Consider the following 17,330-nt stretch of genomic DNA (forward strand, 5'->3'; position numbering starts at 1 on the left):
GGGGTGACCGTCCCTCCAGCCCTGGGGGAGGGGGAGGCCCAGGAGTGAAGACTGACTGGTCCCAGGTCCAACCCCACGGTCACAGTGGCTGGCTCAGGGAGCGTCACAGGTTCCTCTTGGACCAAAGAGCCTTATTCACAGGACCCTTCCCGGAGCGGTGGGAGGGAGTGTGACTCCTTCTGGCACCAGGTGGCCCTCTAGGTGGCAAGCTTGGAAGCTCCCTTCCCTTGGGAGCTACTGTGAGCACAGGACCCCTCGGTAGGCTGAGGTCAGTCCACACTGGGTTCCTGTCACCTGCAACCAGGGAGTTCTGACTAAGCCAGGACAGAGTGAGGAAGGGCTCGGTGCTACTTTGAGGAAGTGAAAGAAGTCACAGAGCCCAGAGAGGCCCCAGAAGGGCTGGCGGAAAACTGGCAAGCCACCAGTCGGTGACCACAGGACCTCGGAAACAGAAGGTGTGTTGAGCTGTTACAGATGCCAGCCAGAAATCAAAGGTCCAGGTCCCGGGACAAGGACCTACAACCCAGGAACAGGGCTGGATCCCAGTAGGAACCTGTCCCCTGGACCTAGAACTCAGAGCATTTTGACAGTGGAAATTTGGGAAGGAAAAGTACAAGTTGGTTCCATGGAACCTACACTGGGGACAAATAGTGGTGCCTTTTGCTCCCAGGGATTGAACCTGGGGACACTTAACCAGAGCCACATCCCCAGCCCTTTTTATTTTTTATTTTGAGACAAGGTCTCACTAAGTTGCTGAAGTTGGTCTTGAACTCGGGTCTTCCTGCCTCAACCTCCCAAGGCACTGGGATTACAGGCAGGTGCCACCATGCCCAGCTTTGACTTAAGGTTTAACTTACATTCAGGAACATGAAAGGATCTTCTGTTGTTCTCTGGCCAATAGTTGTTAGTTGATTAAATTAACCACCCCGTCTCTCCTCCACGGCATCCTCTGGCCCTTGTAACTGAATCAAATCTCTCTCTCTCTCTCTCTCTCTCTCTCTCTCTCTCTCTCTCTCTCTCTCTCCTCTCTCTCTCTCTCCATCAGGGCCCTGTTAGACCACAGGGAGCATTTGGTCTTTAACTCAATGAACCAGGAAGCCACTGGATGCTCAGAAGCATGGGAGTCACATGGAAATGTCTTCTTCAGGGACACAGAGCATTGAAACTTGTCGTCATTAGGTTCCCAGAGCCAACATGTACTCTGGGTTTCAGTATGTCCAGCTGACATGCTGCTGTTGAAGGTAACAGCTGCCAAGAGTTTGTGTCCCAACACCTGCTCTGACCTTGCTTGATATGAGCCATCAGGAAGAGGGCAGACTAATACAAAAGTATTTCAGGGATAATAGCGATAGGGACAAATGGATTTCATTCCTGGTTTGTGTTTTTTATTTTAAAGAAAAGGTGCTAGGAGTGTAGTTCAGTGGTAGAATGCATGCTTACTTGTGCAAGGCCCTGGGTTCAATACGCAGCACCAAAAAAGTAGATAAATTGGGGCTGGGGTTATAGCTCAGTAGTTGAGCACTTTCTTCACATGATGGGGCACTGTGAAAAATAAATAGATAAAAAATATTTTTTAAAAAAGTAAATAAATAGCTGGTCACAGTGCTGCATGCCTGTAATCCCTGTGAATCGAAAGGCTGAAGTAAAAGGACCAAAAGTTTGAGGCCAGCCTCAGCAACTTAGGGAGATCCTATCTCAAAATACAAAAACCTTAAACAAGGACTAGGGGTATAACTCAGTGGTAGAGTGCCTCTGAGTTCAACCCCCAGCATAGCAAACAAAAATAAGTAAATAAATTGATAAGCTGGGCATGGTGGCACATGCCTGTAATCCAAGTGGCTCTGGAGGCTGAGGCAGGAGGATCACAAGTTCAAGCCAGACTCAGTAATTTAGTGAGGCCCTAAGAAATTTAGTGAAACCCTGTCTCAAATTTTAAAAAATAAATAAAAAGGGCTGGGGAGGGGGCTCAGTGGTTAAGCACCCCACGTTCAACCCTAGTACTAAAAAATAAATGAATGAAATAAAGTGTGTGTTAATTTTACTGACTGGAGCTATTTCACCAAACTGACAACCATGTTTGCAATGGAGGAGTGGGCTTTGTTTTTGTGTTTTTTCTTTTGTTTAATATTTTTAGTTTTGTAGGTGGACACATACTTTTATTTATTTATTAATTTATTTTAATGTGGTGCTGAGGATGGAACTCAGTGCCACAGATGTGTGAGGCCAGCCCTCTACCACTGAGCCACAACCCCAGCCCAGGCTTTATTTTTTATACACTTAGGTATTTCCTTTTATTTTTGACACAAGCATTTATAACTTTTTTTCCCTTTATTTGGTGGTGTTGGGGGTTGAACCAGGGCCTTGTGCATGCAAGGCAGGCACTCTACCAACTGAGCTATATATCCCCAGACCAAGCATGTGTAACTTTAACCTTATTTTATTTTTTAGTGGTGGGGATAAGCCCAGGGCCTCATGAGTGTGCTAAGCCTGCACTCTACCACTAAGCTTTACCCCTAGCCCCCATAACTTTTAGAATTAATTTAATTTTATTTTTTTTTTTAATTTTTCATATTTATTCCTTAGTTTTCGGCGGACACAACATATTTGTTTGTATGTGCTGCTGAGGATCGAACCCAGGCCACACGCATGCTAGGCGAGCGCGCTACCACTTGAGCCACATCCCCAGCCCTAGAATTAATTTTAAAAAAATATACTAACTGTTGGGAAAAGATTAGGTCTATATTTGTTACAATTTTTAGAGCACATATTCTTTTAACCAGTATCTCCATAACAGGGTTCTAGCCCATCAAATGGGGGTTAGCAAACTTTCCCTTCAAAGGGCCAGGAGATCAATATTTTAGGTTTTGTGGGCCACAGGGTCTCTGTCTCGAGTCTCAGCAATGCTGGGTAGGATGAAAGCTGATTTAGACAGTATGCAAATGAGCAAATTGAGCTGTGTTCCAATAAATCCTTATTTACAAAAAGAGGAACCAGGCTGGGCTGGGCTGTGGGGGATGGTTTGTAACCATTAAAATAGAAAAAAATAATATATGAGGATATGAATCAGGACCTTTGTTAAAGGCTTGAAGGAATATAAAGTCAAAAGACCTAATATAACATAAATTAGTTATGTTAGTTTATTAGTAGAGTGGACTGCTGGATAAACTGCTGTTTATGCCATAGAATTTTATGCAAATAGTCAAAAGAACCAGATAGACCTACACCTGCTGACTTGGGTGAGCATCTAGAATGCGGTAAGTGAACCGAGAGGTTTCTAGAATAGCACAGACGATATGTAGAGTAGTTTTTCACTCACTTGTGAATACCAAGTGACTTTGCAAGGCCTCGCTGCGTGGGTGAAACGTACTTTTCAGTCCATTCAGGTTGAACTTGACCGTGACCTGCTGTGGCCAATGGCATATTGGCATTGTCCTGAGAGCAGGACACCTCTGTGTGATGACATGGGGTTTTTGTTTGTTTGCTGGCCTGTGGGGTTTATTTTGGTGCTGGGACGGAGCCTGTAGCCACTGAGCTACAGCGTTGGACTAACCCAACTTGACAGCACAGGCTCCCAGCAGCCACTGGTCCAAAGAGGAGGAGGACCTCAGGGAGCAGACGCAGCCCAGTGCACCTATAGCCTGGAGCAGAACTGCCCAGCCTACCTGGGGGCCAGGCAACAAGAGGACAAGGGCTCATCATTCTGAGACGTGGCGGTCATTCTTTGTGTCGGTACATTGTGTGCTGCTATGACAGAATATCAGAGACTGGGTAAATTCCCCCCCCCCCCAGTACTGGGGATTAAACCCTGGGGCACTCTGCCTCTGAGCTACATCCCCAGTCCTTTTTAAAAATTTTTAAGACGGTGTCTAGTCAAGATGTCAAGGCTGGCCTCGAACTTGGTTCCTCTTGCCTCAGTCTTCCAGTCTTTGGTATTACAGATGGGCTGCACTGGCTGAGACTGGGTAAGTATAAAAAATAAATCTGGGGGGTGAGCTGGTACATACCTCTAATCCCAGTGACTCAGGAGGCTGAGACAGGAGGACGGCAAGTTTGAGGCCAGCCTCAGCAACTTAGCAAGGCCCTCAACAACTTAGTGAGACCATGTCTCCAAATAAAAGAATAAAAAGGGATGGGGATGTGGCTCAGTGGTCAAGCACTCCTGGGTTCAATTCCTAGTACCAAAAAGAAAAGAACTGAAAGGTGATAAGAATTCTAGTCCTATTGACATTATTTGAGGTCCCTAATCCAGCACTACCTGAAATCACCATTTCCCCTACATCCCCAGTTATACAATTGTGTGTGTGCATATGCTACTGGGGCCCTCGAGCAAATCCTCTTGCCCGCCTGAGGTCACAGCGGACAGGTAGTGCTGGTGGGCTCTTAGCCTCCTGACACATGTACCTGTGCCTCTTAACCCGAGGGCTGTCCTCAGCACAGCCCAGAAAAAGTACCAGGACCTAATGCATCAGGGTCATTTTCAACCAGTGAGATACAGGAGGCAGTAGATAAAGACCCCAGTTTCTCCATCCTTTGGTCAGACGATTCTGAAGCAAGATGGTTTTATTTTTTTGCTTGGGTGTGTGTGTGTGTGTGTTTACCTTCATTTAAAAAAGAGAATGCAGGAAATATACCCATTACACCTTACCTTCTGCGGCAGGGGGTTTCAGACGAAGGCTTTCCCCCCACAGGCTTTACCACGTTCTGAGGCTCAGAGCTTTAGTGAAACTAAACTTTTATCTCCTTCAAAGCCCTGGTGCATCACACAAGAAGTGTCCCCCCTGGAGAGATACTCTGTCCATGGGTTGATTTGCCCAGGAATAAATTCAGGCCCAAAATAGCAAACTAAAGTCAGCTGAGACGGTCCATGCCGTCCCGGGGCCTCCTTCAGGAACATCCTGTCCAAAGGAGGAAGGAAGCACCCAAGTTCAACTCGGCCCAGCCGCCGGGGAAGCACCTCCCGACACAACGCGTGGTTCTGGTCTGTGTTCCAAAAAGGGGCTCAACAAACAGCCACAAGGTGCCTCCTGTGTATGCAGGTTCTCATCTCTTCTCCTTCTCCTCCGTTTTTAGTTGTAGGTGGACCAAGACCTTCATTTATTTATTTTCGTGTGGTGCTGAGGATGGAACCCAGGGCCTCACACCTGCTAGGTGAGCGCTCTACCACTGAGCCACAACCCCAGCCCCTCTTCTTTAACCTTCTCCTTCATGTTTTTGCTGTTCTTTTAGTCCACCTTCCTCTGCATTCACTCTCCCTTGGAAGTAACTTTGTCTTTGTTCTCTACTGTGTAAAACCACTTTTCTTCCTGGGACGGCGATCCCACCCAGGGCCTCCCACAGGCTGGACAGGTGTCCTACCACCGAGCCCACCTCCAGCCCCCTTCCTGGTACTGAAACTAAGACTCAGAGGGCTAAGTCACTGACGGGGACTAAGTAGTGACAGCCAGGATCTGAACCTCAGTCCCCTCCCTCCAGGGTGATAGGGTCCTAATAAATATGGGTGTACAGGGCTGGGGGTGCTGCTGAGCTGGTAGAGAATGTGCCCAGCATGTGTGAAACCCTGGTGAGAGACCAGCCCCACTAAGTTTGTCAATATTGGTGTACAAATAAATGAAGAAAGCCCCAATTTACAGATAGAAATAGGAACATGAGTTCCTGGGGAGGTAACTCACACAGAGCACCTGCAGGCTGGGGCCATAGCTCAGGGGTAGAGTGCTGGCCTAGCATGCTTAAGGCTGTGGGTTCAAGCCACAGTGCTGAGGGGGAAGGAGGCTGGGGAATAGCAGGCACCGCTGAACCCAGGGGCACACGTGGATCTCTGTCGCCTCTCCCGTCGTCGCTTCTCCACATCCTGCTTCCTGCATGACTCCCACCTGCACAGCCACCCAGGGGAACACACCCCCATGGAGAGAGAAACTGTGTTCCTCACCTCACGGCTGGAAAGCCCTTGGGTGGTGTCTTGCCAATGCTTCCTACACTTCTTTAAGCAAATATAAATACAAGTTCCCTTCCACAAAAGGTGGCCTCCAGGGTGATTTTTTCTGCACCTTCTTCTTCTTGTTTAACAACGTGTCCTGGAGCTCATTCCTATCTGCGACAGAGCTTCCTCTCCGTTGCTTGATCATCACATAATGTGCCCTTGATGGAAGGTTTAGGTTGTTTCCACTCTGGAGTTCACAACAATACTGAAGTGTAGAAAGGGCGGGTACTTCCTTTCCTAGGGGCCCGGGATGCCCAGTAACATAGATATTGGGAAGTGGAATCGCTGGGTCAAAGGCAAAGGGCCTGGTGCTTTGGATACATAGTAATCCCCAGGGGGTGGACCTGTTTGCACTGGCTATTGAAGATGCTGTCTGTTCAAATTTGAGACTCAACAGTCGCCACAGTGTCATCTACAGAGCACCACTCTAGTGCCAGGTGGCCTACCATCTGGGGATACAGAAGTGAACAAAATTAAGTTCCTGTACTCATACCTGACATTGTGTATTCACCACCAATCGATGGACTTTAGGATTGTTTCCAGTTTGGGGTTGTGATGATGAAAAAATTGCTATGAATGTCCTGGTACAGCTTGTGTAGACACAGGCATGCATTTATCTTGGGTACATACTCAGGAGTAGAACTACTATGTCATTTGATAGATGTATGTTTACCTTAATGAGAAAGCACCAAAGAGTTTTGTTTTGTACCAGGGATTGAACTCAGGGGCACTCGACCACTGAGCCGCATCCCCAGCCCCATTTTGTATTATATTTAGAGACAAGGTCTCACTGAGTTGCTTAGTGCCTTGCTGTTGCTGAGGCTGGCTTTGAACTCACAGTCCTCCTGCCTCAGACTCCCAAGCCACTGGGATTACAGGCGTGCACCACTACTCCCAGCACCAAAAAGTATTCCAAAGTGGTTGTATCATTTTATGTCCCACCAGCAATGTATGAGGTTTCTTTTCTCTCTCTCTCTTTCTCTCTCTCTTTTTTTTTTTTTTTTTGGTGGCTAACAATATTGAACTCAGGATGCTTAACCACTGAGCTACATCCCAGCCCTTTTTTTAAATTTTTCACTTTTATATAGGGTCTCCGTAAATTTCTTAGGGCCTTGCTAAGTTGCTGAGGCTGGCCTGAACTTGAGCTCTTTCTGCCTCAGCCTCCTGAGCCACTGGAATTCCAGGTGTGCGCTACCACGTCCAGCAATGTATGAGGTTTCTTGTTGCTCTACATCCTCACCAGCATTTGGTATTGTCAGATTTGTATTTTAAGTCATCAGCTATATTGAGACCTAATTTACACAGAGTAAAATTCATTTGTTTTAGTTTTATGGGTTTTTACAAAGGTATGTTGTTAGGAAACCACCCTTACGTAATTCAGAATATCTGGAAGTAGGATTGCGGGGTCATATGAGAACCGTGTGCTGGCATTTATTAGAAAATGCCAGATGGGTGGGGTGATGCTCACCTGGAATCTTAGCTACTTGGGAGGCTGAGACCAAAGCATCAAATAAAAACAGCTGGAGGATGTGGATCACTGGTAAAAGGCCTGTGGGTCAATCATAAGAAAGAAAGAAAGAAAGAAAGAAAGAAAGAAAGAAAGAAAGAAAGAAAGAAAGAAAGAAAGAAAGGAAGGAAGGAAGGAAGGAAGGAAGGAAGGAAGGAAGGAAGGAAGGAAGGAAGGAAGGAAGGAAGGAAGGAAAGAAATTGGCTATATACATTAGTCTGTTTGTCAGCTTCCTCTTACTGTAACAAATACCTGAGATAATCAACTGCTAAAGAGAAAATGCTTGTTTGGGCCCATATTTCAGAGATTTTAGGCTACAGGTGACCGGCCTGCTGCTCTGAGACAGCATATCGTGGTGGGCAGCGCATGGCAGAGCAGAGCTGAGCATCTCGCAGCCCGGATGCAAGAGAGGAAGAGAGAGAGCACATCCCACAGTCTTTTTTCAAGGTCAAGTGAAGGGACCAAAAGGTCAGTGAAAGGACCAAAGAAAGGAAAACATATCCATTCCTTTTCTGGTGTGACCTGGAAGGAGTGGCATCCTGCTGCTCATATCTTATGGCCTAGAACTTAGTCACATGAACATTTAGATCCATAGGAGGCTCCGATAGGGAGCCACCGACTAGATCAACATGTGCCCATCTAACACTCACATCGCTACACTAAAGAAGAAGAGAAGATGGCAGCTTCTTAACCAGCTCTTTCGGCCACAGACCTGGTTTGATTCACCCTTGACTCCTGAGAGCCTCAGGCAAAGCCTGGCACATAGTAAAGGATGGAGAAATGGTAACAAAAGAAGAACAGATGAGCAAGGATGGACCCTAGAATTCTGGAGGTACCATTCGCGGGGAGAGACGAGAGAACCCAGATGAAGCCATAACAGCCCACGGTCACCGCCAAACCATACTTGATGACAGGCTAAATCAAGAGGTCACATCATCTCTGGAGTTAGGTCATTTTTGTTGGACTGTGACTCATTCTATTGGGGCAAAGACTCCCTGGGCATACTGTGTCCACTTTCTAATGGAAAAAAAAAAATAGTGACAACAATGGAAAGAGTAGCTGGACATTTGTTATCCTCATGAACTTGGAAATCCATGTGGGTTAAGCCTTGGAGAGATGTCAAGTTCAAGAGACACAGTATACAGCTAACGGTAATTAAGGAGAATTGCATTGCTCCCTCACATATCTCAAGAACATTAAAAGAAATTTACAGCAATGCTAATTAAAAGTCCCCGTTCCATGTAGTAATCATTTCACTACAAATGTGTATCTAGACATAATATTGGCCGGATATGGTGGCCACACCTCTAATCCCAGCTACTCAGGAGGCTGAGGCAGGAGAATCGCGAGTTCAAAGCCAGCCTCAGCAAAAGCGAGGTGCTAAGCAACTCAGTGAGATCCTGTCTCTAAATAAAATGCAAAATAGGGCTGGGGATGTGGCTTGGCTCAGTGCTTGAGTGCCCCTGAGTTCAATCCCTGGTACCAATAGATAAATTAATAAATTAATTTTTAAAAAACTTAAAAATAAGTAATAAAAAGGGCTTGGGATGTAGCTCAGTGGTGAGTGCCCTTGGGTTCAATCCCCAGAACTGAAAATTAAAACAAAAACATGATGTTGTGCAGGCGCAGCAGAACTCACCTGTAATCCCAGCTATCATGGGAGGCTGAGGCAGGAGAATGCAAGTCTCATCAACTTCTCAAGACCGGATCAAAATGAAATATTTTTAAAAGGGACTAAGACTGCAAATGTGGCTCAGTGCACTTGCCTAGCATGCAGAAGGCCCTGGGTTCCAGCCCCAGCACCAGTAAATTAATAAATGTAAAAACAATAAAAGCTGAGTGTAGGTGCCCAAGCCTGCAATCCTAGGACTCGGGATCTGAGGCAGGAGGATTGCAAGTTCAAGGCCAGCCTCAGCACATATTGGGGCCCTAAGCAACTTAGCAAGACCCTGTCTGAAAACAATGGGGATGTAGCTCAGTGGTAAAGCCCCCAGGGTTCAATTCCTGATAAAATAACAACAATAACAAAAAGGTCTGGGGATGTAGCTCAATAATGGAGCACCCCTGGTTTCAATCCCCAGTACTGGGGAAGGGGAAAAAAAAGATGTACAGTTTAAATATACCTGGATCCCCAGCGCACAGGACCTCAGGTGCGCAAAGATGCCATCAAAATATTTCACTCCTTCGTGCTCTGGTCTTGGTGTTTTATCAACATGGTAGCAAGGTAGTGAGCGACCTGTGACCCCCAAACAGGAGCGTCTCTGACAGTTTCTACGAGGGGATTCCTCTGATTGGCCCAGTTTGGGTCATGTGCCTGGCTCTGACCTATCACAGTGGCGAGGGGTGAATGGAGTCTTCTGATTGGCTAGCCCTGGAGCACACCCTCCTATCCAGACTTGATGGATTCCCACCCGAGAAGCCCGAGGGCTGGCCGAGGAAGCTCAGCTGGCACCGCCGGCCTGGTCCTTCCTCTCCTCTCTGCACGTCACAAAGTCAGGGGAGCCACTGGACACAGGGAGGGGCCCGAGCAGCCAAAGCCACCGGCCCACTGCTTTGAGTGGAAAGAGTGCTGTAAGCACTTACGGTGATTATTTAACCACGTCAATTAACTTGGGGGATTCCAGATTTATTTTCAGGGGATTCTAAATAATTCATATTTGAACTATAATGTATTCATATTCTAGGGCAGATAATTGGAAAATCATATGCCTGGAATACGGTTAATGCAAATGCACGTCTTTGCACTCTGCCCAGAGGTGGCTCCACAGCAGAACGATCATGATGGAGCCCAAGGAACCGTAATTTTAATTCTGTATTAAATTTTGTTTGATTGAACTGTATTACATGTCACTTTGTGATTTAAAGTTTTATATATGTAATGCATATGTATATGATTTTACATAAAATCATGAAGGTGATCATACCACATATATATTAAGGAGGAGGTTTCTTCCTCTAGAGAATTTTTTTTTTCTTCTCTTTTTTTCCTGTGGGTTTCTCCCTAGCATTCTCTCTCTCTCTCTCCCTCTCTCTCCCTCCCCCCCCCTCTTTTTAATTTTGGTACCAGGGATTGAACTAAGGGGCGCTCAACTCCTGAAGCCACATCCCCAGCCCTGTTTGTATTTTATTTACAGACAAGGTCTCACTGAGTTCCTTAGGGCCTTGCTAAGTTGCTGAGGCTGGTTTTTAACTCACAATCCTCCTGCCTCCACCTCACAAGCTGCTGGGATCACAGGTGTGCACCAACATGCCGGGCTCTTATTTTCCTCTTTCTTCCTCACCCTCTGGCTTATATACTCCATTTTTATTTTATTTATACTTATATAATTTTATATAAATACCTATACACACATGTATTTGGATGTAGATACATGTAGATATGTAAGTATATGATACACATATACACTGAATATATGGGGGGTTCTATAAATAGAATCATGTCATCCCCATGTTTCTGGACACAGCTTCTGTCAGTTAACAGTATGACATTGAAATCCTTCTAAGTCACAAGGCAAAGAGCATTTTAATGGCTTTGCAATATTCTGTAGGCTCTCAGGGCTGGGGGTGTAGTGCAGTGGTAAAGGCTGTGCTTAGCATGTGGGAGGCACTGGGTTTGGTCCCCATTTACACACACACACACACACACACACCTTGCTCAAATGCTGGGACAATTTACTAATGTGCAAGGATTTTCCACGTATGGTCACAAGTAATAACTGTCAGGCTTCCTTCTGCCTTCTTTCCTCTTTCTCCTGTTTCGTCCCTCTCTCTACCATCTTTTCCTTCTCTTTCTTTTAAATTGAGGTGCAAATGGGCACGGTGGCGCAGCCTAGAACCCCAGCCACTCAGGAAGGAGAGGCAGGAAGATGGCAAGTCTGTGGCCAACCTTGGCAATTCAGTGAGACCCTGTCTCAAAATAAAAATAAAATAAAGGACTGGGAGTGGGTAACTTGCAGAACACTCCTGGGTTTGATCTCCAGTCCTGCAAGAAAAAATCAAATAAATAAATGGGAAATTCACATCACATGAAATTAACCATATGCAGTAATTGAGCTCTACATAGCCACCCTCTATCCAGGTGAAACACATTTCCACCCCCAAAAAGGAAACCCCATCCTAACTTCTGTTATTTGTGGAGCGAAGACTAGACCATCAAGCACTGAGGGGCAACCAGATGGACTTGGCAGAACACAGATGTGGATAATGGGTTAATTTCAATTCATGAACACTGCATTTTAATAACCCTTCCTAACTCACGTAGTGAACTGCTGCTACGTTGCCGGTGATGTACGTAGACAGGAACATTTATGGCATTGTCCATCGGTCAGATGTGAGACTGAAAGGACAAGAGATTTCCAAATTCTCTGGTCTTTCTTTTTATTATTATTATTTTGATATTTCTATTTTGTTTATTCATTTTTATGTGGTGCTGAGGATCGAACCCAGCGCCTCATATGCGCGAGGCAGGCGCTCTGCCACTGAGCCCCAGCCCCAGCCCCAAATCCTCTGGTCTTTGACACACAGCTTACTGGCTGAGCCAACTACCATTCCCACCTCCTGACTTCCTCCTCCTGTTTTAGGAATTGTAAAGCTTCATGCTTGTCTTCCCAGGTTCCTTTGCAGTTGTGGTTGCCAACTATTCTCTTGGATTTCCAGGAAATGTTTGCTTTCCTGATTAAAAAAAAAAAAAAAAAAGACAGTTACAGCTGGCTCCAGCCCTTTCCCTGCCTCTTCATGCCTTGAATATTGATGTGATACCTGGAGCTGCAGCAGCCATCTTGCTGCACCAAGAGGGAAGGGCCACCATGATCAGAGTAGCCTCCTCTGATATTGTTCCTCTGTGACAGCAGCTACCTACCTCCAGATTTCTTGTTTGGGAAGAAAATGTCTTTTTTTTTTTTTTTTTTTTGGAGGGGGGGGATGCTGGGGATCAAACCCTGGGGCCTCATGCACATTAGGCAAGCACTGTACCACTGAGTTACACCCCCAGCCTGTAAGCCACTCTGAATCATGTTTCAGCTGTTTACAGTCCAAAACATGCCTGACTGACTCATTTCTCATGCTACTTCGGTGCAACAGCAAACATGCCATAATTATCTTTCTAATTCCTTTAACTTGGTCATTCAAAAGCCCATCCCCCCAAGTGAAATCTCAATGGGCTACTTGAGAGCCGGTGCCCCAGGATTTCTGTTTTAATGAATTGGAAATGCAAGCCTGAGAAGTAGGGATTCAAAACAAATCAGATCCCTCTTTACAGAGGCTGCTCTTCCGAGGGATCACCAAGTGCCTTGGGGGGCCAGTGAAACCCTCTTACCCAGGGGCTTTCTGCTCCTCTTATCTAGAGCAATAAAGGGACCCTGGGATCCGTGGGACTTGGACAGCCCTGCCAGCAGCCGCAGGGCTGCCAGCTTCTCCAGTGTTGCGGTGTGCAGACGTCACCCACTATTGGTTCACCATCTTTTTTTTTTTTTTTTAAATGCTTTTGGCACCTTTGGGTAACATAAATCCTGCCGCTCTGTTGTCAGAAGTGTAGACGGAAATCATCTCTTAGGAGGAAATTAAGCAAGACTTCTCAACTACGAGTGAAGAGACCCCTGTGCACCATCTGATGGTGTGGGCCCCTGTCCTGGGGCACTGGGGTGTGCGGTGGCCAACACCCTGCCCTTCTCATTTCCTCCCGGTCCCCACCCTCCCTCCTGACTCCCATGAGTCCCCGCAGCCTTCAATCAGCCCTTCCCAGCTGGGCTCAGCCCACGTCGCCTCTGTGGCCTGCAGGCAAGAGCCATAACTGAGAAAGCTTGTCCACGCAGAGACCCTCAGAGGGCAGCAGAGAGCCGGATGAGGACAGCTCCAGGGAGGGTGACGGTGGCACAGCAGCACTTGCCTGTAACCCCAGCCGCTGGGGAGGCCGAGGCAGAGCAAGAAACAAGTTCAAGGCCAGTCTGGGCACCTGAGCCAGATCCTGTCCTCCTGTCTCAGATTAAAAATAAAAAGGGCTGGGGACGGAGCTCAGGGGCAGAGGGTTACCTGGGGAGCGGTCAGAGGCGTCAGAGATACTGGCCTCTGTCGCATGTGCTCTTCTGTTCTGCTCCAACTTTTCTTGAGGGGGTACTAGGGATGGAGCCCTGGGGAGCTTCACCACTGAGCTGTATCCCCAGTCCTTTTATTTATTTATGTTTTGAGTCAGGGTCTCACTACTTGCTCAGGTTGACCTTCAACTTGAGATCCTCTTGCCTCGGCCTCCTGAGTAGCTGGGATTACAAGTGTGCAGTACCATGCCTGGTGGATTTGAGTAATTTTAAAATTAAGTGGGCCTGGGGTTATAGCTCAGTGGTGGAGTGCTAGCCTAGCATGTGTGAGGCACTGGGTTAGACCCTTAGCGCCACATAAAAATAAATAACATAAAGGTCTGTGTCCATCTACAACTCAAAAAATATTTTTAGGGCTGGGGATGTGGCTCAAGCGGTAGCGCGCTCGCCTGGCATGCGTGCAGCCCGGGTTCAATCCTCAGCACCACATACCAACAAAGATGTTGTGTCCGCCGAGAACTAAGAAATAAATATTAAAAAATTCTCTCTCTCTCTTTAAAAAAAAAAAAAAAGAAAAGGAGACTGGGGTTGTGGCTCAGGGATAGAGCACTTGCCTAGCATGTGTGAGGCACTGGGTTCAATTCTCAGCACTGCATATAAATAAATGAATAAAGTAAAGGTCCACCAATATCTTTATATATATATATATATATATATATTTTTTTTTTTTTTAGTTCTCGGCGGACACCACATCTTTGTTTGTATGTGGTGTTAAGGATCGAACCCGGGCAGCATGCGTGCCAGGCGAGTGTGCAACTGCTTGAGCCACATCCCCAGCCCCCCACCAATATCTTTAAAAAAAAAAAAAAAAAAAAAAAAAATATATATATATATATATATATATATATATATATATATATGTGGCTGGGGCTGGAGGTCAGTGGTTAAGTGCCTCTGGGCTCAGTCATCAGTACCAAAAAAGAAAAGAAAGAAAGCCCATTTTCTTACTATATAATTTTTTAAACTTTCTATTTTAATTGGTAAATAAATATTCTGTGTTTCCTATGCCCTTATTTTGGGACGTCTCAGAGTCCTCTTCATACTCTGGGAGTATGGGAGTCACTGTGGGTGTGTACAGGTCCCTGGCGGGCTGTTTCCCCAGCCTCATTGATTCCCATCCATGGACATTCACTTAAGAACGCTCCTCCCCCTCCTCCCATGACTTACTGTCTGTCTGGCACCAAAAAGGGTCAGTCAAGGGCAGTCCATTAATGGGACTTCCTTTGCCTGAGGGTGACCCTCACCCAGCTCCACTTGGCCTAAGAAGGAACTTACTGAGCGGGTGTGGCTCAGGGGTAGAGTTCCTCCTTAGCACACAGGAGGCCAATTCCCAGTTGAGAAAAAACACCTTAAAGAAAAGGAGAAGCCCCCTCCCCCTTCTTTTCCCCGCAGGAGCAGCCTTGGTGGCCAAGGTGGAAGCCACAGGATGGAAGGAGCCTGGGGCCTCTCACCACCACCAGGAGCACAAGCCAGATAGCCCTGGATTCCTTTCCTAAGAGAAATTAAACTCTATCTTGCTTAATCTACTCTTCTCTTTTGGCCTCCACCTTCCCCTTATTGACCCCAGGGGTGCTTTACCACGGAGCCACGTCCCCAGCCCTTCTTTATTTTTTATTTTGAGTCAGGGCTGGCTAAATTGCCCAGGCTGGCTTGGAACTTGCCATCCTCCTGCCTCAGCCTCCCCAGTCGCTGGGATTCCAGGCATGAGCCACCAAGCCCAGCTCAATTCATAAACTTTAAAGGACTTTTATCAGAGTATACTGTATAATTGTTCTATTCCGTTGGTTATCGTTGCTAATCTTTTACTGTCCCTGACCTACAAATCAAACTTTGTTTTAGGTGTATATTGTCAAAGTACAAAATGGTGATTTAAAGATTATTTGGCTTTACTTTGCAATTCTAGAAGTGGGCAGTACTTGCCTATTTAGAATACATGTCCCGCTGGGCCAAGCAAAGGAGGTTGGTTTTACAGACAGAAGAGGGTTGAAAAACACAGAAACAAAAACACAAAACGCAGATGGTTCAGTTCAAAGTTATTTTCCCTGTAAAATAAAGACAATGGAAAACGAAAAGAAAAAAAAAAGAGACAATTACTTTTCCCATGAAACGGGGACAGAGACGGAACAATAAAAAAGCCACGTGATTGGTAAGGATCTGGTTTCTTATGTTCCCCTTTTTATGTGTCGGGTCAAGGCAGAGGGACATTACACCAAGGGACACTGGCCTGTGACCTCTCCTGCTGGGGAGCATCCCGGCTCAGCTTATTCCTAGCCCTCTCCCGAGGTTCTTTCCTTCTTTTTAAATATTTATTTTTCAGTTGTAGGTGGACACATATCTGAATTTTGTTTTCATGTGGTGCTGAGGATCGAACCCAGTGCCTCGTGGACGCTCGGCGAGTGCTTCACCGTGAGCCCCGGGCCCAGCCCCCCTCTTTCCTTCTTTTTATTTTGAATTCTGGAGCCGGAACCCAGGGTCTCACCCATGCCAGGGGCAAGCATTCTACCACGGAGCCCCGTCCCCAGCCCTCCTCTGATTTCTCTCTCGGTTTTTGTACTGAGGATTGAACCCAGGGGCGCTTTACCACTGAGCTACATCCCAGCCTTTTTTTATTTTGAGTCAGGGTCTGGCTAAATTGCTGAGGCTGGCCTGGAACTTGGGATCCTCCTGCCTCAGCCTCCCAAGCCGCTGGGATTTCTTGAGAGGTCAAATCACCACTAAGCTCCAGCTGGGTGATACAGAGGTTTAGCACTGGGCACCCATTTCAGTCTGGGCAGTTGGCACCAGGCGGAAGCTTAGTCCAAAACAGTGGCTCCGTCGTGTCATTTACCACTATGTGAAGGAGTACATGGGGCTGTACTGCCCATGGGTCAGGCCTCCTGGGTCCCTGATCCCGCTGCCCAGGTGACCTCCCAGAGTTTCCATCCTGCCTGAATCTTGCTTATCTTTGAGGACAGGAGGCTTGGAGGCCAGAGTTCCTCTTCAGGTGGCTGACTGAAACCCAGAGGATGGCAGGTCCCTGTCAGGGGAACCACTCTGACCTCCTAGTGCCATCTGCCTGCTAAATGTCATCCTCCAGTGCCACAGCCGTTGAGATGGCCATGAAAAACACCCAGAAGGAACCATCAAAGGAGCAAAAAGAGGTGGCCCTGGGTTTCTGGAAAATGTCCGCCTATTCCCAAAAGAGACATGAAGAGTCCTCTCCTGTGTGGGGCCGGGCGCCCCTGGTTTCTTTCACCCTGTATCTGTAACCTCCGCCCAGCGGGCGGCGAGGCTGGCCTGTGAGCCTCCCTCGCAGGATTCTCCTATTTGGGGCCAAGAACAAACCTTTTGTGGCTGCTCTGCCAGCCGCTCTGGGCTCTCCAGTTCCTAGGGGAAAGGACTCAGGGCGGCTGGACACGGGGCCACACAGCCTGTTATGCCTATGACTCAGGAGGCTGAGGCAGGAGGATCCCAAGTTCAAGGCCAACCTGGGCAACTTAGAGAGGCTCTGTCTCAAAATACAAAGGGCTGGGATGCAGCCCAGTAGTAAAGTGCCCTGGGTTCAGTCCCTAGTACTGCAAAGAAGAAAAAAAGACCCAGTTTTGTTTAACAAATTGGTAACATGCCTGTAATCCCAGGGGCTCCAGAGGCTCAGGCAGGAGAAGCAGGAGTTCACAGCCAGCCTCAGCAACTCAGTGAGGTCCTAAGCAACTCATTGAGACCCTGTCTCTAAATGAAATACAAAAGAAAGCAGGGGGAGGAGGGGTCTGGGGATGTG

Source organism: Urocitellus parryii, chromosome 6 (assembly GCF_045843805.1).
Source record: "Urocitellus parryii isolate mUroPar1 chromosome 6, mUroPar1.hap1, whole genome shotgun sequence".
Classification (NCBI taxonomy): Eukaryota; Metazoa; Chordata; class Mammalia; order Rodentia; family Sciuridae; genus Urocitellus; species Urocitellus parryii.